The sequence below is a fragment of the Amblyraja radiata genome, chromosome 34 (assembly GCF_010909765.2).
Source record: "Amblyraja radiata isolate CabotCenter1 chromosome 34, sAmbRad1.1.pri, whole genome shotgun sequence".
Taxonomy (NCBI): domain Eukaryota; kingdom Metazoa; phylum Chordata; class Chondrichthyes; order Rajiformes; family Rajidae; genus Amblyraja; species Amblyraja radiata.
This window is the reverse complement of record NC_045989.1, coordinates 312,882-335,330: the sequence shown is the minus strand read 5'-3', so window position 1 is coordinate 335,330 and position 22,449 is coordinate 312,882. Positions and strand designations below refer to the sequence as shown.

Sequence of the window (22,449 nt, the reverse complement as noted above, 5' to 3'; positions counted from 1 at the left end):
GGATGACCCATCCATCAGGACAATGGGAGCCCATGTAGGCGATGGGATAATGATCAGGCTGAGTATCATGACATCAGCAAACTCCTTATCATCGGAAGCCTATTGTTCATGCCAGATCGAAACTGGGAATCATCAAAAGAACCCTTTTATCCAGAGGACCACCTGGGGGTTTCAAAGGAAACTCAGGTATAAAAGCAGGAGTCAAGCCAGAACTCGCTCTCTTTCTGCTCTGCTGGACGGCTCGTGAGCCTGCATCAACCTAACTGTAAGTATCCCAGTGACCTGGTGAAGTTCCCGAAATAGGATAGAGGTTGAGAGAAGAAGGGGAAAGGGGAAGTGTACTTGCAAGTAAAATTGTGTAAAGTAAGTTTTACGACGTGCCCGATAGTTTTCCTTCCATAGTCTTAGTTTAAAGCATAAGTTTAGCCACGTATTATGTAGTGTTGGTGAGATTCGATTTCTCATTGTTTAATAAAGCCTGTAAATTTTAGACTTGCTTTGAGTCCATCTTGGTTTCTGTTTTCTCTCATCAGCACACTCTGGACAATTCAACCTTTTATCATATCCCACCATAATTCCAAGGTCTAGAACCTAGGGGAATCCCTTTTGTTGTATTCTCTCTCTTGGAAACCGCTCGAGTGGAGTGGTGGCCGTTTGACCCTCCGACAAGGGAGAGAATAACTCGGGCAGTTGGGCCCGAAGTGGAGTAAAGGGAAACAAAACTCCTACACAATGCTGCGCGTCACCACAGCCATCTCAGATGCATTGCCAATGCGATTCCTCCACTGGACCCAAAGCCAAAATACTGCTCCTATTGGTAAGAGATATTCTGCAGGTGCATAAAGTGAGGAAACTAATTAACGGTCCCAACAATGCCCCGTTCGCCCAGAAGCTGGTTCTGGGATGGGTAGTTGTTGGTGACGTAGGTCTTGGTGGAGCACATAGACCTACCCAAGTGGAGGGTCGCGCTCCAGGATCTACAGATGCTACAGATTCTACGGCCCTACACCACATTCTCAAAGTTGAGCATGCTACAACAGGAGCTTTGTCTGTTCTCAGACGCATCAGTCAAGGCCATCGCCGCAGTTGCCTATCTGAGGGTCATCACCGAAGACGGAATAACGGAGGTGGGCTTCATCTTTGGCAAAGCAAAGCTGGCAACCCAGCCAGAGCCCACTATTCCAAGACTAGAATCGTGCGCAGCGGTCTTGGCTGTCAAAATCGCAGAGACGATTGTGAAGGAGATGGACGACATCATCTACCACACGGACAGCAAAGTAGTGCTGGGGTACATCTGTAACCGGTCAAGGCGGTTTACACATACGTCCACAGCCGTATCCAACGCGTTCATCAGTTTGCGTCATCTCATCAGTGGAGGTTTGTTCCCACGGACGACAACCCAGCTGACCCCGGATCACGGTCCATCCCAGAAGGTCTCCGTCCGCCCAATCACCGAAGTGGTTCTCCTCCTGTCTTCCGAGGACTCTGGGGGTTAAATGTGAGATTTGCATGAGGTCTGGGAGACCCCAGGCGGGGAGTGTGCTGGACCACTTTTTGTTTACAGGTATTAATGCCACCTGCTGGATGTTCAGGTTCCTACAGCTTTGAGTTACCTTTCCTGTTAGGCAGGAAGTTGTCATAAACCAGGAAGCCCAGCTCAGGGAGAGTACCGCATGTTGTAGACTGTAATTCCAGTGTGTAATCTACTGCCATCCTACCGCACCAGTTTGTTAGACGCATTGTCCGTGAGTAATTATGTTTGTGTAACTGCATCTTTATACGTTATTGTGCAGGATTGCTATTATTAACACAGTTAAGAATGTTTCATGTACACTGACTGGTTTCTTACATAACAGCACTGTATTTAGTGGTGGCATCATAGTTTATGTTTCTATACCAAGTGTATAACGTTACTAAATATGCGGTTTCCCTTTCTGCTTGTATGTTACAGTTTCACAGTTGAATACAGTAAAGAATCAACGTCATCGCGTGTCTATGGGTCTTTATTGGATTAATTGTTTAACTTGCTAGATAGCTGGATAGGGACATTCAGCGAGTCCAGTATAGATGGAGAGAAAGGCAAAGCAAGTGTTACTTGAAGTTGGAGGTCAATATTCGTACAGCTGGGGTGTAAGCTGCCCAAGTGAAATATGAGATGCTGTTCCTCCACATTGCAATGGAGGAGGCCCAGAACAGAAAAGTCAATATGGGAATGGGAGGGGTAGATAAAGTGTTTAGCAACTGAGAGATCAGGTAAGTTTAAGCGGACTGAGCGGAGATGTTCAGCCAAATGATCACTGAGCCTGCGTTGGTCTTGCCGATAAATAGGAGTCCACACCTGCAACAGCGGATACAGTAGAAGAGGTTTGAGGAGGTGCAAAGACTGAAAAGACTGTCAGGGTCCTTGGATGTAGTCAAGGGAAGAGGTATAGGGACAAGTGTTGCATCCTCTGTGGTTGCAGGGGAATGAATAGAATAAACATGGTGTGAATGGTCCTTGATTATGCTGGTTCCTTTCCTGAGGCCACGTGAACTATGGGTGGGGTCGATGTGGGAGGAGGCTAGTGTGACGGGTCAACATCCACAACGTTCTACAAGTTCTTGTAGTTTTCGGCAGAGCTGTGTCGATGCTTTCTAGTTCATAAACAAATAAGGATCCCATCAGCTAGATGTTTCCTGACTGTCTGAACTGCCATCGCCTACAAGATTACCTGATATGAGCCTGAGGAAGGCAGCATCTACCACCAAGAATCCCCATCATCATGTCCACTTCTTGCTGCTACCCTTGGGCAGGATGTACAGAAGCCTGAGGTCCCACTACACTTACCCTGATTACATGTTTAAGAACATCTTTCCTTTAATCATGAGGTTCTTGAACTGACCCTAATCCTACCTCAGCAATGGAATACTATGGACCACATCTTGCACTACCATGGACCATTTTTGCTTCAATGTAGGAGATCAAGAGAGCACGCAAACATTCATGTATATATTTATTTATGCAGGTAATTAATTAAAGTGCTTTGCTGTTAACAATTTGTAATAAGAATGATAATTGAAGAGAGAATAGGTTTATTTTCGCTGGAATTTAGAATGAGAGAGAACCTAATTGAAACTATAAAATTCCGATGATATTTAACAGATCAGATGCAGGAAGGACGTTTCTGATGGTGGGTAGTCCAGAACCAGGAGTCATAGTCTCAGGATACAGGATAGGCCATTTCAGACTGAGGTATAGAGACATTTCTAAACCATACGATTGCTGAACCTATGATGTGGTCTTCCACAGAAGACAATTGAGCTGAAATCATAATATATGCACAAGATGGAGTTTCATTTTGTAATGAAGACACAAGATACCGAAGATGCTGGAAACTGAAGCAATAAAAATATGCTGAAGTAGCTCAGCGGGTCAGGCAGCATCTCTGGAGGGAATGGACAGTCAATGTTTTGGGTCGGGACCTTTCTTCAGACTGATGGATTCGGCGGGAAAAAGGAAGCTGGGTTGGGACAAGGGATAGGGCACAGGGGAGGGTGGTGATTTACAGATGGGTGGACTAAGTCACAAAGGCTGAGGGTGAAATTAAAGGGTGTCAGATAAGGAGAGGAGGAGGAGTGAAATGTCAAGCCAGAGGTAGGGATATGGGTGTAAGAGGACAGGGAGAGAGGCAAGAGGGGATAAAAGGGAAATATGGGACACAGGAATGGGAGATGAGTGTATGGAAATTCTGGGGATTGATTTGTGCCGCTAATTTGTGTGGTTTCTCTGACGATGTTGGAATTCCAAGCAGTCCTCTCCTGTGCCATTCCCAGAGCATGCGTTTCCTGTTCCTGACCCAATTATACATTTGCATATATGGAATCTTCCACCAGGCAGTTTGCATAAATATCTTCATGAAGTTGATTCAGCGTGGTTTTGTTGTCCTTGTGACCTTTGTCCTGTGACAGGAATAGAAATAGACAGAGTGAAAAAAGCAGCACTGGCAATTGCTATGTATGGGTCTGGAGAATACTCCACCCACAATAGGCGGCACAGTGGTGCAGCGGTAGGGTTGCTGCTTTACACCGCTAGTGTCCCAGGTTCAATCCTGACTGCGCGTGATGTCCACGGAGCTTGTGTATTCTCCCTATGACCTTTGTGGGTTTTCTCTGGGTGCTCCAGTTTCCTCCCACGCTCCAAAGTCATACAGGTTTGCAGGTTAAATGGCTTCTATAAATTATCCCTAGTGTGCAGGACAGTGCTAGTATATGGGTAATCGCTGGTCGGCACAGACTCGGTGGGCCGAAGGGCCTGTTTCTGCGCTGTATCTCTTAACTAAACTAAACTAAATGAATGCCAATAATCATTGATCAATAGTGGGTTTGATTGGATGATTTCAGTCTCAGGGTGACAGGTGGGATCACAGGGGAGTACACTCCCGCCTCTCCGAGAGGTGGTTCTGGGTTCAAGACCCTCCTCAGGGCTCGAAATTAATGGTTGCCCGGGTGCCATTGACCACACAAAGCGCCGCCGGGCAACCTAAACACCGAGTCATTTTGCCCGGCTTGGCAACCAGATACTGGTTTGTACCGAAGATAGACACAAAAAACTGGAATAACTCCGCGGGTTAGGCAGCATCTCTGGAGAAAAGGAACGTGACATTTTGTGTCGGCGGTGACGGCTGCATTGCGTGGGAAAGATACTAGGTGCGGGGTGACGAAGGGTCGCAGCGATTGACGGCCCCCGACCAGCGACAGCGGCTCCATCTCCTCCCGCACCCCGCCCGCCCTGATAAGGGCCGCTGCCTGCAAACCCGTTAACGTCGCACTTTCAAAACAAACCCTCCCGCACGCCGAGGCCAGGAGGGAGGAGGGAGGAAGGGGGAGGCCTTGGCGTGCTGGAGGGCTTGTTTTGAAAGTGTGCCGTTAGCGGGTTTGCGGGCAGCGGCCGTTTTCAGGGAGGAGAAGGAGGAGTGGATCCGCTGTCGCTGTGCGGGACCTGTCATTTGCTCTGACACTTCTGAAGCAGCTGCACCATAGATCCTATAACTATAGTATCTTTGAGCTGCACCGCTCGGCACCGCACCTTGCTGTCGGCTAGCGGAGAAGGGAGGCGGTGGCGAGGTGTTCCCAACGGCCAAGGCAGCGGGCGATGTTGTCCGAGGAGTGCTGACCTTCCTTCCTCCCCACCTCACCCCCCTTCTCTCTCTCTCTCTCTCTCTCTTGTACGCCCCCTCCACCCCCCCCCCCCTTATCCTGGGACCCCTCCTCTACATCCAGCACTGATCCCCATTCCCGCCTCTACTGACATCCCCTGTATTCCCTTCCCCATCTCCCCCCCCCCCAATCTATTCAACCTGTGCTGATCACCCTATCCGCCTCGCATTGATTCTCCTTCCACCCCCCACCCCCCATCCATTCTGCACTGGTTCCCCAATTCACCCTGTACTTACCCCTTTCCCATCCATCCTGCACTTCTCCTCCATCCATCCTGTACTGATCCCCCATCCATCCTGTACTGACCCACCCTCCATTTACCCTGCACCTTCCCCTCCCTCATTCATCCTGTAGTGATCCCCCATTCATCTTGCATAGACCCTCCGATCCACACTGTACTGAACCCCCCCCCCCCCCCCCCATTCATCCTGCGCTGATCTCTCCCCCCCCGATCCATCCTGTACTGATCCTCCCATTCAAGAAGAATGGGGGGAACAGTCTGAAGAAGGGTCTCCACCCGAAACGTTGCCTATTTCCTTTGCTCCATAGATGCTGCCTCACCCGCTAAGTTTCTCATGAACTTTTGTCTACCCCCATCCATCCTGTACTGAACACCACTGACATCCCCCGTGCTCTCCCCTCACAATTTTACCTGCTCCACCCAACACGTACTAATTCACCTGCCTCAATCCATCCATTCTGCACCGACTGCCTTCTAACCCTCCTCCACACCCCCCCCTCCCCCCCCCCCCCCGCCATCTATCCACCCCGCACTGATTCACACACACCCCCCTCCCTGACCCTTTTGTCCTGGAAATGTCTTCAGAGCGAACATTGACTATGTTTGATAATGGAATGCAATCAAATGTGTTTTAATTGGGAGCCGTTGGTGTGAGGAGGAGTTACCTGGAGCTGTGAGTATAAAAACAGCGCGGGGCTTGCTTCTACAGAGGCCCGGGGAGCCGTTGGTGCGAGGAGGAGTTACCCAAATCTGCAACGTTCCATCTCACTTCCAGAGAAGGAGTCTGGTGGAAGCCTCTGATTGGTGGAAGAGGACCAGAGGAAGCAGCTGATTGGGTGCAACCCCGGGTTTACATTTCTGCTTTCAGGTTAAGGATTCTGGGAGTTAAGGATTCTGGGAGTTAAGGCCCAGGAGCCGTTACAGAGGGAGGAGCGACGTCCGTGTGGTGAGTGTAAAACCCATCGCGGGGCTTGTTTGAACAGAGGCCCAGGAGCCGTTACAGAGGGAGGAGCCAAAATCTGCACCGTTCCATTCGCAGATCACACTTCAAATTAAGGGGGCTGGTGGAAGCCTCTGATTGGTCGAACGGACTAGAGGAAGCAGCTGATTGGCTTGTATCCCGGGTAAGGCTTTATTGTTTTTGGATAAGGGGGAGAATGAGGGCCAGGGCAGTTTACTGTTCTGGATGTCAGATGTGGGAGGTCATGGAGTCTGAGTGCCCTCCAGACGTCCACATCTGCGCCAGGTGCGTCGAGATGGGGCTCCTAAGGGGCCATGTTAGGAACCTGGAGCAGCAACTCGATGACCTCTGCTCAGGGAGAGCGAGGAGGTCATAGAAAGGAGTTACAGGGAGGTGGTCACTCCAAGACCACGGGAGACAGAAAACTGGGTCACAGTTAGGAAGGGCAATGGGCAGAGGCAGGGACTGGTGAGTACCCCGGTGGCTGTACACCTTGAAAATAAGTACTCATGTTTTAGTAAAGGTGGGGGAGACAGCCTACCTGGGGGCAGCGACAGCGGCCGGGCCTCCGGCACAAAGACCGGTCCTGTTGCTCAGAAGGGTAAGGAAAAGAAGAGGAGGGCAATTGTAATAGGGGACTCTATAGTCAGGGGGTCGGATAGGCGATTCTGTGGACGCAGACAGGAGACCCGGATGGTAGTTTGCCTCCCTGGTGCCAGGGTCAGGGATGTGTCAGAACGTGTCCAAGAAATCCTGAAATGGGAGGGAGAGGAGCCTGAGGTTGTGGTACATATAAGTACCAACGACATAGGTAGAAAAAGAGAAGAGGTCCTGAAAGAAGAATTTAGGGAGTTAGGTAGAGAGTTAAGGAGAAGGACTGCAAAGGTAACAATCTCAGGATTACTTGCTGTGCCACGCGACAGTGAGAGTAGGAATGGAGCGAGGTGGAGGATAAATGAGTGGATGAGGGACTGGTGCAGTGGGCATGGATTCAAGTTTCTGGATCATTGGGACCTCTTTTGGAGAAGGTGCGACCTGTACAGAAAGGACGGGTTGCACTTGAACTCGAGGGGGACCAATATCCTGGCGGGGAGATTTGCAAAGGCTACTGGGGAGACTTTAAACTACTATGGTTGGGGGTAGGGACTCAAATTGGGAAAGCTAGCAGTCAGTGTGTGAGGCAGGAGGCAGAGAATGGTAGCACTCTGACCCAAAATGTAGGGGAGAGAGAAGAAAAAGACAATAAACAGAGAATAAGAGAGGGTGGGTTTCTTAAATGTGTATATTTTAATGCTAGGAGCATTGTAAGAAAGGTGGATGAACTTAGAGCCTGGATTGACACCTGGAAGTATGATGTTGTGGCGATCAGTGAAACATGGTTGCAGGAGGGCTGTGATTGGAAACCAAATATTCCAGGATTTCGTTGCTTCAGGTGTGATAGAATTGGAGGGGCAAGAGGTGGAGGTGTTGCATTGCTTATCAGGGAAGATATTATAGCTGTGCTTTGGCAGGATAGAATAGAGGGCTCGTCTAGGGAGGCTATTTGGGTGGAACTGAGAAATGGGAAAGGGGTAGCAACACTTATAAAGGTGTATTATAGACCGCCAAATGGGGAGCGAGAATTGGAAGAGCAAATATGTAAGGATATTGCAGATATTAGTAGTAAGCACAAGGTAATGATTGTGGGAGATTTCAATTTTCCACACATAGACTGGGAAACACATTCTGTAAATGGGCTGGATGGGTTCAAGTTTGTAAAATGTGTGCAGGATAGTTTTTTGCAGCAATACATAGAAGTACCTACTAGAGAAGGGGCGGTGCTGGACCTCCTGTTAGGAAATGAGACGGGTCAGGTGGCAGAGGTATGCGTTGGGGAACAGTTCGGGACCAGTGATCATAATACCATTAGTTTCAATATAATTATGGAGAGGGTCAGAACTGGACCTAGGGTTGAGATTTTTGATTGGAGAAAGGCTAACTTTGAGGAGATGCGAAAGGATTTAAAAGGAGTAAATTGGGACAGTATGTTTTATGGGAAAGATGTGGGAGAGAAATGGAGGACATTTAAAGGTAAAATTTTAAGAGTACAGAATCTTTATGTCCCTGTTCGGTTGAAAGGAAATAGTAAAAATTGGAAAGAGCCATGGTTTTCAAGGGAAATTGGACACTTGGGTTGGAAAAATAGAGAGATCTACAATAATTATATGCAGCATGGAGTAAATGAGGTGCTTGAGGAGTATAAAGAATGTAAAAAGAATCTTAAGAAAGAAATTAGAAAAGCTAAAAGAAGATATGAGGTTGCTTTGGCAAGTAAGGTGAAAGTAAATCCAAAGGGTTTCTACAGATATATTAATAGCAAAAGGATACCGAGGGATAAAATTGGTCCATTAGAGAGTCAGTGGACAGCTATCTGCAGAGCCAAAAGAGATGGGGAAGATATTGAACAATTTATTTTCTTCGGTATTCACCAAGGAGAAGGATATTGAATGATGTGAGGTAAGGGAAACAAGTAGAGTAGCTATGGAAACTATGAGATTCAAAGAAGAGGAAGTACTGACACTTTTGAGAAATATAAAAGTGGATAAGTCTCCAGGTCCGGACAGGATATTCCCTAGGACATTGAGGGAAGTTAGTGTAGAAATAGCAGGGGCTATGACAGAAATATTTCAAATGTCATTAGAAACGGGAATAGTGCCGGAGGATTGGCGTACTGCGCATGTTGTTCCATTGTTTAAAAAGGGGTCTAAGAGTAAACCTAGCAATTATAGACCTGTTAGTTTGACGTCAGTGGTGGGCAAATTAATGGAAAGGATACTTAGAGATAATATATATGCATCTGGATAAACAGGGTCTGATTAGGAACAGTCAACATGGATTTGTGCCTGGAAGGTCATGTTTGACTAATCTTCTTGAATTTTTTGAAGAGGTTACTCGGGAAATTGATGAGGGTAAAGCAGTGGATGTTGTATATATGGACTTCAGTAAGGCCTTTGACAAGGTTCCTCATGGAAGGTTGGTTAAGAAGGTTCAATTGTTGGGTATTAATGGTGGAGTAGCAAGATGGATTCAACAGTGGCTGAATGGGAGATGCCAGAGAGTAATGGTGGATGGTTGTTTGTCAGGTTGGAGGCCAGTGACTAGTGGGGTGCCACGGGGATCTGTGTTGGGTCCACTGTTGTTTGTCATGTACATCAATGATCTGGATGATGGTGTGGTAAATTGGATTAGTAAGTATGCAGATGATACTAAGATAGGTGGGGTTGTGGATAATGAAGTAGATTTTCAAAGTCTACAGAGAGATTTATGCCAGTTGGAAGAGTGGGCTGAAAGATGGCAGATGGAGTTTAATGCTGATAAGTGTGAGGTGCTACATCTTGGCAGGACAAATCAAAATAGGACGTACATGATAAATGGTAGGGAATTGAAGAATGCAGGTGAACAGAGGGATCTGGGAATAACTGTGCACAGTTCCCTGAAAGTGGAATCTCATGTAGATAGGGTGGTAAAGAAAGCTTTTGGTGTGCTGGCCTTTATAAATCAGAGCATTGAGTATAGAAGTTGGGATGTAATGTTAAAATTGTACAAGGCATTGGTGAGGCCAATTCTGGGGTATGGTGTACAATTTTGGTCGCCTAATTATAGGAAGGATGTCAACAAAATAGAGAGAGTACAGAGGAGATTTACTAGAATGTTGCCTGGGTTTCAGCAACTAAGTTACAGAGAAAGGTTGAACAAGTTAGGGCTTTATTCTTTGGAGCGCAGAAGGTTAAGGGGGGACTTGATAGAGGTCTTTAAAATGATGAGAGGGATAGACAGAGTTGACGTGGATAAGCTTTTCCTACTGAGAGTAGGGAAGATTCAAACAAGGGGACATGACTTGAGAATTATGGGACAGAAGTTTAGGGGTAACACGAGGGGGAACTTCTTTACTCAGAGAGTGGTGGCTGTGCGGAATGAGCTTCCAGTGAATGTGGTGGAGGCAGGTTCGTTTTTATCATTTAAAAATAAATTGGATAGTTATATGGACGGGAAAGGAATGGAGGGTTATGGTGTGAGCGCAGGTATACGGGACTAGGGGAGAATACGTGTTCGGCACGGACTAGAAGGGTCGAGATGGCCTGTTTCCGTGCTGTAATTGTTATATGGTTATATGGTTATTATTTGTTTTAATCCATAAAGTTGGATTAATGATATTGTGAACATGTGAAACATTAAAACCGCAGTGTTCGATTGTCACTGCTACCATTTACACGTTATTACAGAATTCATTTTAACGACAAATCAATGCTCTTAATATGGAATATCAGTACTGTAGTTATTTAATGAGCAACATTCACAACTATACGTACGCATATATGTTACAGTGGTCCAGGATTTATTGACACAGGTTGATCATATGCTGAATAATTCAACCACATTTTTGTTTGGAAGTGGAAAGAACTAATAGAAATTGCATTAATTGCAATGTGTAAAAAGAGTTGAGATACTGTCTTATAATTTTGATGCATGTCATTGTGGGATATATCATGTCTTGATTGGTGAATGTTTAGTTTGTGACTTTATTTGAAGCAGAAATAATATGTGAATGCTTCATTGAGTATAATTCCGACTGGTAACTACGCAATTCGTCCAAGCACATTATCGCACGCGTCATGCAAGCCATCTTAAATGACCACCTAAACTGTCATTTGGCAACCTAAAAAGCTGCCAAGGTTGCCCGGCTGGCAACAGGGAAAAAAGTTAAGCGAGAGCCCTGCTCCTGCTGTGTCTTTAACACAGAAACCAAGGCAGACACTCGCAGGCAGTACTGAGAGACCGTCTGTGTAGTGGGGCATTGCTGAGGGAATGTCACAGGTGCTGCAGATCCCAAGCTGTGTTGGGTTTGATTGTTTAATTTAGTTTTTAGCTTTAGTTTTAGCACGGAAACATGCCCTTCTGTCCAACGAGTCCGTGCCGACCAGCAATCCCTGCATATTAACAATAGGGACACTACACAAACTAGAGACCATTTACACAATGACAATTAACCAACAAAATTGTACGTCTTTGGAGTGTGGGAGGAAACCGAAGATCTCGGAGAAAACCCACGTAGGTCACGGGGAGAACGTACAACCTCCACACAGACAGCACCCGGGGTCAGGATCGAACCGGAGTCTCTGGTGCTGCAAGTGTTGTAAGGCAGCAACTCTACCGCTGCGCCACCGTGGCCACTGGAGCTGGGTCAGGAAAAGTGGAGCGGTGTTGTCCCAGTGTCCACCTTGCTTTAGTCTCAGCGACGTGTGTTTGTCCAGTAAGAAAGGAATACAGTAACTGTGACACGCATCACTCAGGATGGTTATTACCTGGGCTGTTTCAGACCGCGTGTGGTGCATTTTATAACGTTCCTCCTGCATCTGTCTCTCTCTCACCTGCACGGTTCCAGATTCCTCCCTTGTCACCATTCTCGATGCATCCACTGGAGGTCTAAGAGCAGAAATAAAGTATTTGTTAACCCACAGTATCAGAATCCTCCCCTTGTCGGGGAGGAAATTATTGACTATATGTGCATTTGTGTTATTTTGTTAATGGGCCTGAAAAGCTGCAGCAGATAAGCTTTTCATTGCTGGTACATGTGGCAATTAAACTCTTGAAACTACCGACCTGCACAACCCTCATCCTACGTCAACAACAGAACACTACGGACCACCTCATGCACGACCATGGAATAGTTTTATTTTATTTTTCAATTATGTTTTTGCAATGATATATAGTTTTTGCATGTTTAAGAAAGAAATGCAGATGCTGGAAAAATCAAAGGTAGACAAAAATGCTGGAGGAATTCACCGGGTGAGGCAGCATCTATGGAGATATTTTCTTTTCAAATATTATAAGTATAACTTGTTTTTGTATGTTTGTCTATGATGATGTTGCAAGCAAGATTTTTAAATGTCCCTGTGTCTCTGTTTGAAAATAAACGTGAATGAACTGAACGGCTGGAATTGGGTTGGAGGGATGGAGGGGATCTCAGGGAAGGGAACAACCACCCACCTGTCTGTTCTCCATCGCGATTTGAGAATGTAGCAAATCACAGTTGATAGGATGATCAGGAAAACGACCCCTGCTGCAGCAGCCAATGGGATGACTGGTAACCTCTGTCCATCTGTTGCAGGAACTGAGATGTTATCAGTTCCAGCTGAGATGAGATCAAAGAGATGGTTATTAGTGACGGTGTTTCATTAACTTGCTCTCACAAAGACCCACCTCTCATCCACAGTAGCCTTCAGCAACCCACTGTGTTTAACGGTACACTAGTACAGCAGTTGTTGAAAAGAGAAAAATAAAAAAATTCAGAATATATTGTTTCAGTTATAGCATTAAAGTTCTAGAGAAAACAAATCCAAGATCCACAATGAAGTAGGTTGCAAAACCGGGACCACGATAGTTTATGGCAGATTGTTCAGGATTAATGTATTAGGTGAGGCGGGATATGGACCAAGAGCAGGCAAGTGGGACGAGTGTAGCTGGGACATTGTTGGCCTTTGTGGGTGAGTTGGGCCGAAGGGCCTGTTTCCACAGTATCACTCTATGACTCTAAGTAATGTCTGTAATCGTTCTCACCTAGCACACAGCTAACAATGGCCTGTTTTCTTTATTATCATTACTTTTTCGTATATTTCATGAATTTGTTCTGTGCATTCTATAACCACTGATATCAGTGGCAGCAGTGAAACAGAGCCACAGACTAATTGAGTGATACAGTGTGGAAACAAATCCTTCGGCAGAACATGTCCCAGCTACACTTGTCCCACCTGCCTGCTTTTGGTCAATATCTCTCCAAACTTGTCCTATCCATGTACCTACAAAACTTTTCTTAAACATTGGGATAGTCCCAGCTGCACCATCTTGTTCCATACACACACCACCCTCTGTGTGAAAAAGTTACCCCTTAGGTTCCTATTAAATCTTTTCCCCTTCACCCTAAACATATGGCCTCTGGTCCTCGATTCACCTTCTCTGGGTAAGAGACTCTGTCCATCTACCCGATCTATTTCTCTCGTGATTTTATACACCTCTATAAGAACACCCCTCATCCTCCTGCTCTCCAGGGAATAGAGTCCCAGCCGACTCAACCTCTCCCTATAGCTCACACCCTCTAGTCCTGGCAACATCCTTGTAAATCTTCTCTGTACCCTTTCCAGCTTGACAACATCTTTTCTATAACATGGTGCCCTGAACTGAACACAATACTCTAAATACAGTCTCACTGACATCTGACTGCAACTCAACCTTCAAGGAACCATGCACCTGCATTCCAATATCCCTCTGTTTTGCAACACTCCCCAGAGCAACACTTTGGTTGTGCCCAAGTTAGACTTACAAAAATAACTCATATTTTTCTGTATTAAATTCCATCAACCATTTCTCATCCCACCGGACCAATCGATCCTGATCCTGCTGCAATTTTTGAAAACCATCTTCACTCTCTGCAAAACCTCCCACTTTTGTATCATCAGCAAACTTGCTAAGATTGCCATGTATGTTCTCATCCAAATAATTGATGTAGATGACAAACAGTAATGGGCCCAGCACCAAACCCTGAGGCACACCACTCGTCACAGGCCTCCAGTCCGAGACACGACTGCCCACGTACAAAACCATGCTGACTATCCCTAATCTGCCTTTGTCCATCCAAATACCTGTATATCCTATCCCTCAGAATACTCTTGAGTAACTTTCCAACGACAGATGTTAAGCTCACTGGCCTATAGTTTCCAGCATTTTCCTGCAGCCCTTGTTGAATAGAGGCACAACATTTGCCACCCTCCAGTCTTCCGGCACCTCTCTTGTATTTAAAGATGCCTCGTAAATTTCAGCCTGGGTTCTGGCAAATTCCTCACTAGTTTCCCACATTGACCTCAGAAATATCTAATCAGGCCCTAGTGATTTGCCTACCTTCATATACGACAGTACCTTCAGCACCTCTTCAACCTCAACAGGAACTGCGCTCAAGACACTTCCATTGACTTCCGTAAGTTCCTCTGTCCTCCTTACTTTCTCCTCGGTATATACAGAGGAGAAATACTCATTAAGGACCTTGCACATCTCCTGTGCTCCACACAGACAATCAACAATCAGTTTTATTCGTCACATTGCACATAAAGTGCAAGTGAAATGAATTTGCCAGCAGCGGTACAATGATAAAGAACGCACAAAAACACACTAAAACATTTAACACAAACATCCACCACAGCAATCATCACTGTGGTGGAAGACACAAAAGCTGGCCAGTCCTCCTCCATTTTCCCCCGGTGTTCGGGACTTCCACCCTCCTATGCCGTCGCTGCGGGCGTCCAGATGTACAGACAAGGTAAAAAGTCCAGGTAAGTCCTGAATTGGCTCCTCCCCACAGGAGACCGCGGCTTCAAGTTGGTGTAGGCCGCAGGCCGGCGATTGGAGATATAAAGTTTGCACCGCAGCCAGAAGCACCGCAGACCGCATGGCCGACAGTCGAAGCTCCCCTCCAGGGATCCCTGGCAAGGGACCCCGCTCCTGATGGTAAGTCACCGCCGCGCCCGCTGTAGAAGTAGGCCATGGGCCGGCAGTTGGAGCTCTTCTTGCCCCAGGTGTTCAACAAGTGATCCCAGGCTGCGGACACCGCGCCAGCCGGAGTTCTGCAGACCCCGGCTTCAGGCTGCCGCGGGCCAGCAAATGGAGCGCTCCCCTCCGGCGAGACCCTGGCGAGGGCTCACCCGCTCCACGGCGAGAGTCCGCGCTGCGCCCGCTGCTGAAACTCCAGGAAAGGCCGCCCGATATTTGATGTTAGGCCACGGAGGAGGCGACATGGAAAAAGTCGCCTCTCCGTGGAGGAGGTGACCAAAGCAGTTTCCCCCTTACCCCCCACACAAGACACACAAAGGAACATTAAAAACACACATTAAAACATACTAAAAAAACAAAAATTAGAAAAAAACAGTTGCAGCGCCCCCACCGAGAGGTGACGCTTTAATTCCTGAGGGGTCCCACTCTCTCTCTAGTTACACATTTCTCCCTTATGTATTGATAAAAGCTGAGGTAATTACAGCTTAGGTAATTTACAACACCTGCTATGTTTGTCTTTGGAGAGACACGTCAGTGTGTTCACTCACGTTCTATGGCGAGGGTCACGGTCCTTTCCGCTGTCCCATGTTTATTCTCTGCCACACACTGATAGACCCCAGTGAGGCGCGGTGTCACCTGAGGGAACTCCAACCACAGCTCGTTGTTGGAACCAAAGATCTTAGATCTTTGGTTGGAACTTGTTCTGTTCATTGTGACACCAAGATGTCTCCATGTCAGGTTTGATGCTGGGAAACTCTGGACGGAGCAGAGGATCACTGTAGAGTTCCCTTACTTTATACTGACCCAGGAATTGTTCACCTTGTCGGAAGAAGTGATTGAGAGATTCTGTGGGGAATCTAAAAGCAAATACAGATCAGTGCCTGGGCACCAGTTGTGGGGCATCTTTAGAGATCACTGGTGGAAAACGTCTGATATTCGTGCAAGTTTTTTTCTGTCAGTTCAGGCTACCGAGGAAATTGCTATATGGTATAAAGGGCAAAATGCAGCATTTTATGGGGCAGTGCTGATGGATCTCCGTAATGTTAATGGGGCAGTGTTGAGGGAGTGACGCACTGTGGGAGGGGCGGTATTGAGAGAGCACCACATTGGGAGGGCCAGTACAGTGGGAGCTCCACACTTTGTAAGGGGCAATACTGAGGGAGCATCAACCCTGGGGAGGGGCAGTATTGAGGGAGCGTCGCCCAGCAGGAGGGGCAGTGCAGTGGGAGTGTCACCTGAAGCAGGAGAGGAGTATCCCAAGTGTCCTTGCCAGAGTTACTTGGGAAAAGATAGACATTTCAGCCAGTTTTACAGTGCTGCTGTGGAATCATGCTGTGTACAATGTGGACTATTGTTGTTTGTGTACAATAAATAATCTTCATACTTACATTGCACAGTCAGTGTGAGGGTCTGCTCCGATGAAACAGTTCGGTATCTGAATCTGCAGGTGAGGTTTTTCCTGTGATGTTTGAGCGCTGGGGTCAGGGACACAACAGAAGTATATGTCAGTTTGTCACCCCACTGAGTTACACTGTGTGAGACTGACAGTGGTTCATCAATGGGGGTGACCCAGGTTAAGGTGGAAGCTGTTCCATCACATGTGGTGTTGAAGGTGCAGGTTATGTTCACAGTCTTTCCTTCCACCGTTTCAACAGGGAATATTGAGGGTTTATCTGTGAAATCTAATAAACAGATAAATTTTCAGTTAAATGTCGCCAGACATTGCCCTGTGAGGGAACAGCACAGCTGGCAGTTTAAATGTTGTCAACTTGCCCTTGCACTGGCCCTCTCGGCTTGAGGGAGCACTGCAATGGTGGAGAGGTCTCTGGTTCTCAAATTGTGACAGACCTGATAGATCCTGTGGGGAATTCATGAGAAATTCTTCTATCCAGTCGAGGAAACGCCACCTCGTTCCCATTAGAAGGGTTTGTGGTGAATAACAGAGATGGATTTGTGAGGAACCAGATAGATACTGAGGAGAGACGGGCATCTGAAGTGGTGATGATGGACATGGGAAGAGGTGGAAGGAGTTCAAGTCTATTGTCATATGCACATGTAGGGCGAGCTATAGGAGTAGTGAAAATCAGCAGGATCACAGGCACATGGAGAAACACACAAAAACACATTTTGCATAAATTACACAAAAGATTATAAAAGAAAAACTGCAATAAAAACAGACAATTAATGCAAAAACATAATTAGAAAAGAAGAAACCACGTCCATGCCAGTACAAAGAGGTCTGCAGTGTTCCACTGCTGAAGTAGTATTAGAGTTGTGTAGGTCGGTTCAAGAACGTGTCCATAGTAGTAACATAACTGTTGCTGACCTGTGATGTGGGACTACAGGATTCTGTAGCTCCAACCTGTCGGTAGCAGTGAGAAGAGAGCATGGCCCACATGATGGGGATCCTTGATGATAGATGCTGCCATCTGGAGGCAGGACATTGGAGTTGAAATACTCCATGATGCAATTATGCAACCAATCAGGATACTTTCTTCAGTGCATCTGAGGAAGTTTGTTGCAGTAGTCACAGTCTCAAAAGGCTGGCAGCATCATCAAGGATCCACAGCATCCTGGCCACACACTCATCGAGATGGGGCTCCTAAGGGACCGTATTAGGAACCTGGAGCAGCAGCTCGATGACCTCCGTCTGGTCAGGGAGAGTGAGGAAGTCATTGATAGGAGTTACAGAGAGGTGGTCACTCCAAGACCACAAGAGGAAGGCAAGGGGGTCACGGTTAGGAGGGGCAAGGGGCAGAGGCAGGGACTAGAGAGTACCCTGGTGGCTGTACACCTTCACAATAAGTACTCCTGTTTGAGTACTGTTGGGGGGGACAGCCTACCTGGGGGTAGCAACAGCGGCCGGACCTCCGGTACAGAGACCGGCCCTGTTGCTCAGAAGGGTAAGGAAAAGAAGAGGAGGGCAGTAGTAATAGGGGACACTATAGTTAGGGGGTCAGATAGGCGATTCTGTGGACGCAGTCTGGAGACCCGGATGGTAGTTTGCCTCCCTGGTGCCAGGGTGTGGGATGTGTATGAACGTGTCCAAGATATCCTGAAATGGGAGGGAGAGGAGTCCGAGGTCGTGGTACATATAGGTACCAATGACATAGGTAGAAAAAGAGAAGAGGTCCTGAAAGGAGAATTTAGGGAGTTAGGAGGAGAGTTAAGGAGAAGGACCGCAAAGGTAACAATCTTGGGATTACTGCCTGTGCCACGCAACAGTGAGAGTAGCAATGGAGCGAGGTGGAGAATAAATGCGTGGCTGAAGGACTAATGCAGAGGGCAGGGATTCAAGTTTCTGGATCATTGGGACATCTTTTGTGGAAGGTGGGACCTGGACAAAAAGAATGGGTTGCACTTGAACCCAAGGGGGACCAATATCCTGGCGGGGAGATTTGCAAAGGCTATTGTGGAGACTTTAAACTAGAATGGTTGGGGGGAGGGACTCAAATAACAAAAGCTAGTAAACAGTGTGTGAGGCAGGAGGCAGAAAAGGGAAGCACTCAGGCCCAACATGTAGGGGGCAAAGAAGAAAAAAAATAATAAACAGACAATAAGAGGTGGTGGGGTGCTTAAATGAGTGAGCAGAGAGACAGAGGGGTGTAAAATGAGGGTAGAAGCAATAGGTAGCAAGGTGAAAAGTAAAAGTGACAGGCAGACAAATCCAGGGCAAAAATAAAAAAGGGCAACTTTTCAACATAATTGTATAAGGGGAAAGAGCTTTGTTAAAACAAGCCTGAAGGTTTTGTGTCTCAATGCAAGGGGCATTCGTAATAAGGTGGATGAGTTGAATGTGCAGATAGCTATTAATGATAATGGTATAGTTGGGATCACGGAGACATGGCTCTAGGGTGACCAAGGCTGGGAGCTCAACATCCAGGGATATTCAATATTCAGGAGGGATAGACAGAAAGGAAAAGGAGGTGGGGTAGCGTTGCTCGTTAGAGAGGAGATTAACGCAATGGAAAGGAAGGACATTAGCTTGGAGGATGTGGAATCGATATGGGTAGAGCTGCAAAACACTAAGGGGCAGAAAACACTAGTGGGTGTAGTGTACAGGCCACCTAACAGGAGTAGTGGAGTTGGGGCTGGCATCAAACAGGAAATTAGAAATCCATGCAACAAAGGTAAAACAGTTATAATGGGTGACTTCAATCTACATATAGATTGGGTGAATCAAATTGGCAGGGGTGCTGAGGAAGAGGATTTCTTGGAATGTATGCGGGATAGTTTTCTAAACCAACATGTAGAGGAACCAACGAGAGAGCAGGCTATTCTAGACTGCGTATTGAGTAATGATGAAGGGTTAGTTAGCAGTTTTGTTGTGCATGGCCCCTTGGGCAAGAGTGACCATAATATGGTTGAGTTCTTCATTAGGATGGAGAGTGACATTGTTAATTCAGTAACAAGGGTTCTGAACTTAAAGAAAGGTAACTTTGAGGGTATGAGACGTGAATTGGCCAAGATTGACTGGCAATTGATTCTTAAAGGGTTGACGGTGGATATGCAATGGAAGGCATTTAAAGGCTGCATGGATGGACTACAACAATTGTTCATCCCAGTTTGGCAAAAGAATAAATCAGGGAAGGTAGTGCATCCGTGGATAACAAGGGAAATCAGGGATAGTATCAAAACAAAAGATGAAGTGTACAAATTAGCCAGAAAAAGCAGCCTACCAGAGGACTGGGAGAAATTCAGAGTCCAGCAGAGGAGGACAAAGGGCTTAATTAGGAAAGGGAAAATAGGGAAAGAAAACTGGCAGGGAACATAAAAACAGACTGCAAAAGTTTTTATAGATATGTGAAGAGAAAGAGATTAGTTAAAACAAATGTAGGTTCCTTGCAGTCAGAAACAGGTGAATTGTTCATGGGGAACAAGGACATGGCAGATCAATTGAATCACTACTTCCGTCTTCACAAAGGAAGACATAAATAATTTTCCGGAAATAGCAGGGGACCGCGGGTCAAATAAGATGGAGGAACTGAGTGAAATCCAGGTTAGCCGGGAAGTGGTGTTAGGTAAATTGAATGAATTAAAGGTCGATAAATCCCCAGGGCTGGATAGGCTGCATCCCAGAGTACTTAAGGAAGTAGCCCCAGAAATAGTGCATGCATTAGTGATCATTTTTCAAAACTCTTTAGATTCTGGAGTAGTTCCTGAGGATTGGAGGGTAGCTAATGTAATGCCACTTTTTAAAAAGGGAGGGAGAGAGAAAACAGGGAATTACAGACCAGTTAGTCTAACATCGGTAGTGGGCAAACTGCTAGAGTCAGTTATAAAGATGGGATAGCAACACATTTGGAAAGTGGTGAAATCATTGGACAAAGTCAGCATGGATTTACGAAAGGTAAATCATGTCTGACGAACCTTATAGAATTTTTTGAGGATATAACTAGTAGAGTGGATAAGGGAGAACCAGTGGATATGTTATCTCTGGACTTTCAGAAGGCTTTCGACAAGGTCCCACATAAGAGATTAGTATACAAACTTAAAGCACACGGTATTGGGGGTTCAGTATTGATGTGGATAGAGAACTGCCTAGCAAACAGGAAGCAAAGTGTAGGAGTAAACGGGTCCGTTTCAGAATGGCAGGGAGTGACTAGTGGGGTACCACAAAGCTCAGTTCTGGGACCCCAGCGATTTACAATATATATTAATGATTTGGACGTGGGAATTGAATGCAACATCTCCAAGTTTACGGATGACACGAAGCTGGGGGGCAGTGTTAGCTGTGAGGAGGATGCTAGGAGGCTACAACGTGACTTGGATAGGCTGGGTGAGTGGGCAAATGCATGGCAGATGCAGTATAATGTGGATAAATGTGAGGTAATCCACTTTGGTGGCAAAAACAGGAAAGTAGACTATTATCTAAATGTTGGCTGATTAGGAAAAGAGGAGATGCAACGAGACCTGGGTGTCATGGTACACCAGTCATTGAAAGTAGGCATGCAGGTGCAGCAGGCAGTGAAGAAACCGAATGGTATGTTAGCATTCATAGCAAAAGGATTTGAGTATCGGAGCAGGGAGGTTCTACTGCAGTTGTACAGGGTATTGGTGAGACAACACCTGTAGTATTGTGTACAGTTTTGGTCTCCAAATCGGAGGAAAGACATTCTTGCCATAGAGGGAGTACAGAGAAGGTTCACCAGACTGATTCCTGGGATGTCAGGACTTTCATATGAAGAAAGACTGGATAGAATCGTACTCGCTAGAATTTAGAAGATTGAGGGGGGATCTTATAGAAACTTACAAAATTCTTATGGGGTTGGACAGGCTAGATGCAGGAAGATTGTTCCCGATGTTGGGAAGTCCAGGACAAAGGGTCACAGTTTAAGGATAAAGGTGAAATCCTTTAGGACCGAGATGAGAAAAATATTTTTCACACAGAGTGGTGAATCTCTGGAACTCTCTGCCACAGAAGGTAGTTGAGGCCAGTTCAATGGCTATATTTCAGAGGGAGTTAGATGTGGCCCTTGTGGCTAAAGGGATCAGTGGATATGGAGAGAAGGCAGGTACGGGACACTGAGTTGGATGATCAGCCATGATCATATTGAATGGCGGTGCAGGCTCGAAGGGCCGAATGGCCTACTCCTGCACCTATTTTCTATTTTTTTATGTTTCTATCCCCCCGCTGTCTACAGGTAGAAGGTACAGGAGCCTGAAATCTGCAACATCCAGATCCAGGAATAGCTACTTCCCCACAGCCATCAGGCTATTAAACTCAACTCAAACAAAACTCTAAACATTAGTAGCCCATTGCACTTTATCTGTTTATTTATGGGAGTGCATGTGTTTATTCAAGGATATATGGACACACTGATCTGTTCTGTATTTATGCCTACTACATTCTGTTTACCACACTATCTACTTGTTATGGGCTTGGACTCCAAGATCCTTTTGCATTTTCAATGCTGTTATGGATCTTGCCATTAAATTCCCCTTACATTCGACTTAGCAAAGTTCAACATCTCACACTTGCTGATGAAAATTCCAACATCACAGCCTGAAATTTCCTCTTTCACCAGAGATGACTCTTGATTGTTTATAAAGTATATTGTAACATCCTGAGCTATTGTAAAGTAGATTACAAACTTGAGTCCCACTTTGCTGTGTACATTACTGGAGCAATGTGTGATTAGCCCATGTATCACAGCTGGTAACACAGCTGCATATAGTGCTCATGTTTTACTGATGATAATGGAAGAAGTATCAGCATTGTGGTGAGATTGGACTGGAGGGCAATGCCAGGTTTTAACCACCAAACACTGTGATACTGAGCTATGGTTTGTGTTCATTGGGCAGAAGCACAGTTTGTGTTATTTTCTACTGCCTGAATATCAGTTGTTGACTGATTATACAGAGCACTTACCAGAAACACGGAGCCGTGTTACAGGGAAGAAGCTGAAACGATCTTTGATGTTGTTGAATTCAATCCTAAAATGATAAGGACCTTCATCTTCCTGTCTGATGT

The 22,449-nt window shown here is 46.2% G+C and overlaps 1 long non-coding RNA gene across 1 annotated transcript; it reads right to left on the bottom strand.

Moving 5' to 3' along the window:
* Nucleotides 1-15,680: 15,680 nt before the first annotated feature.
* Nucleotides 15,681-22,400, bottom strand: LOC116991437. The gene is made up of 3 exons (XR_004416794.1): nt 22,348-22,400; nt 16,364-16,657; nt 15,681-15,832 (listed from the first exon to the last, which is right to left on the bottom strand). It is a non-coding gene; the product is annotated as an uncharacterized LOC116991437 (long non-coding RNA).
* Between the last annotated feature and the right edge of the window lie 49 nt (nt 22,401-22,449).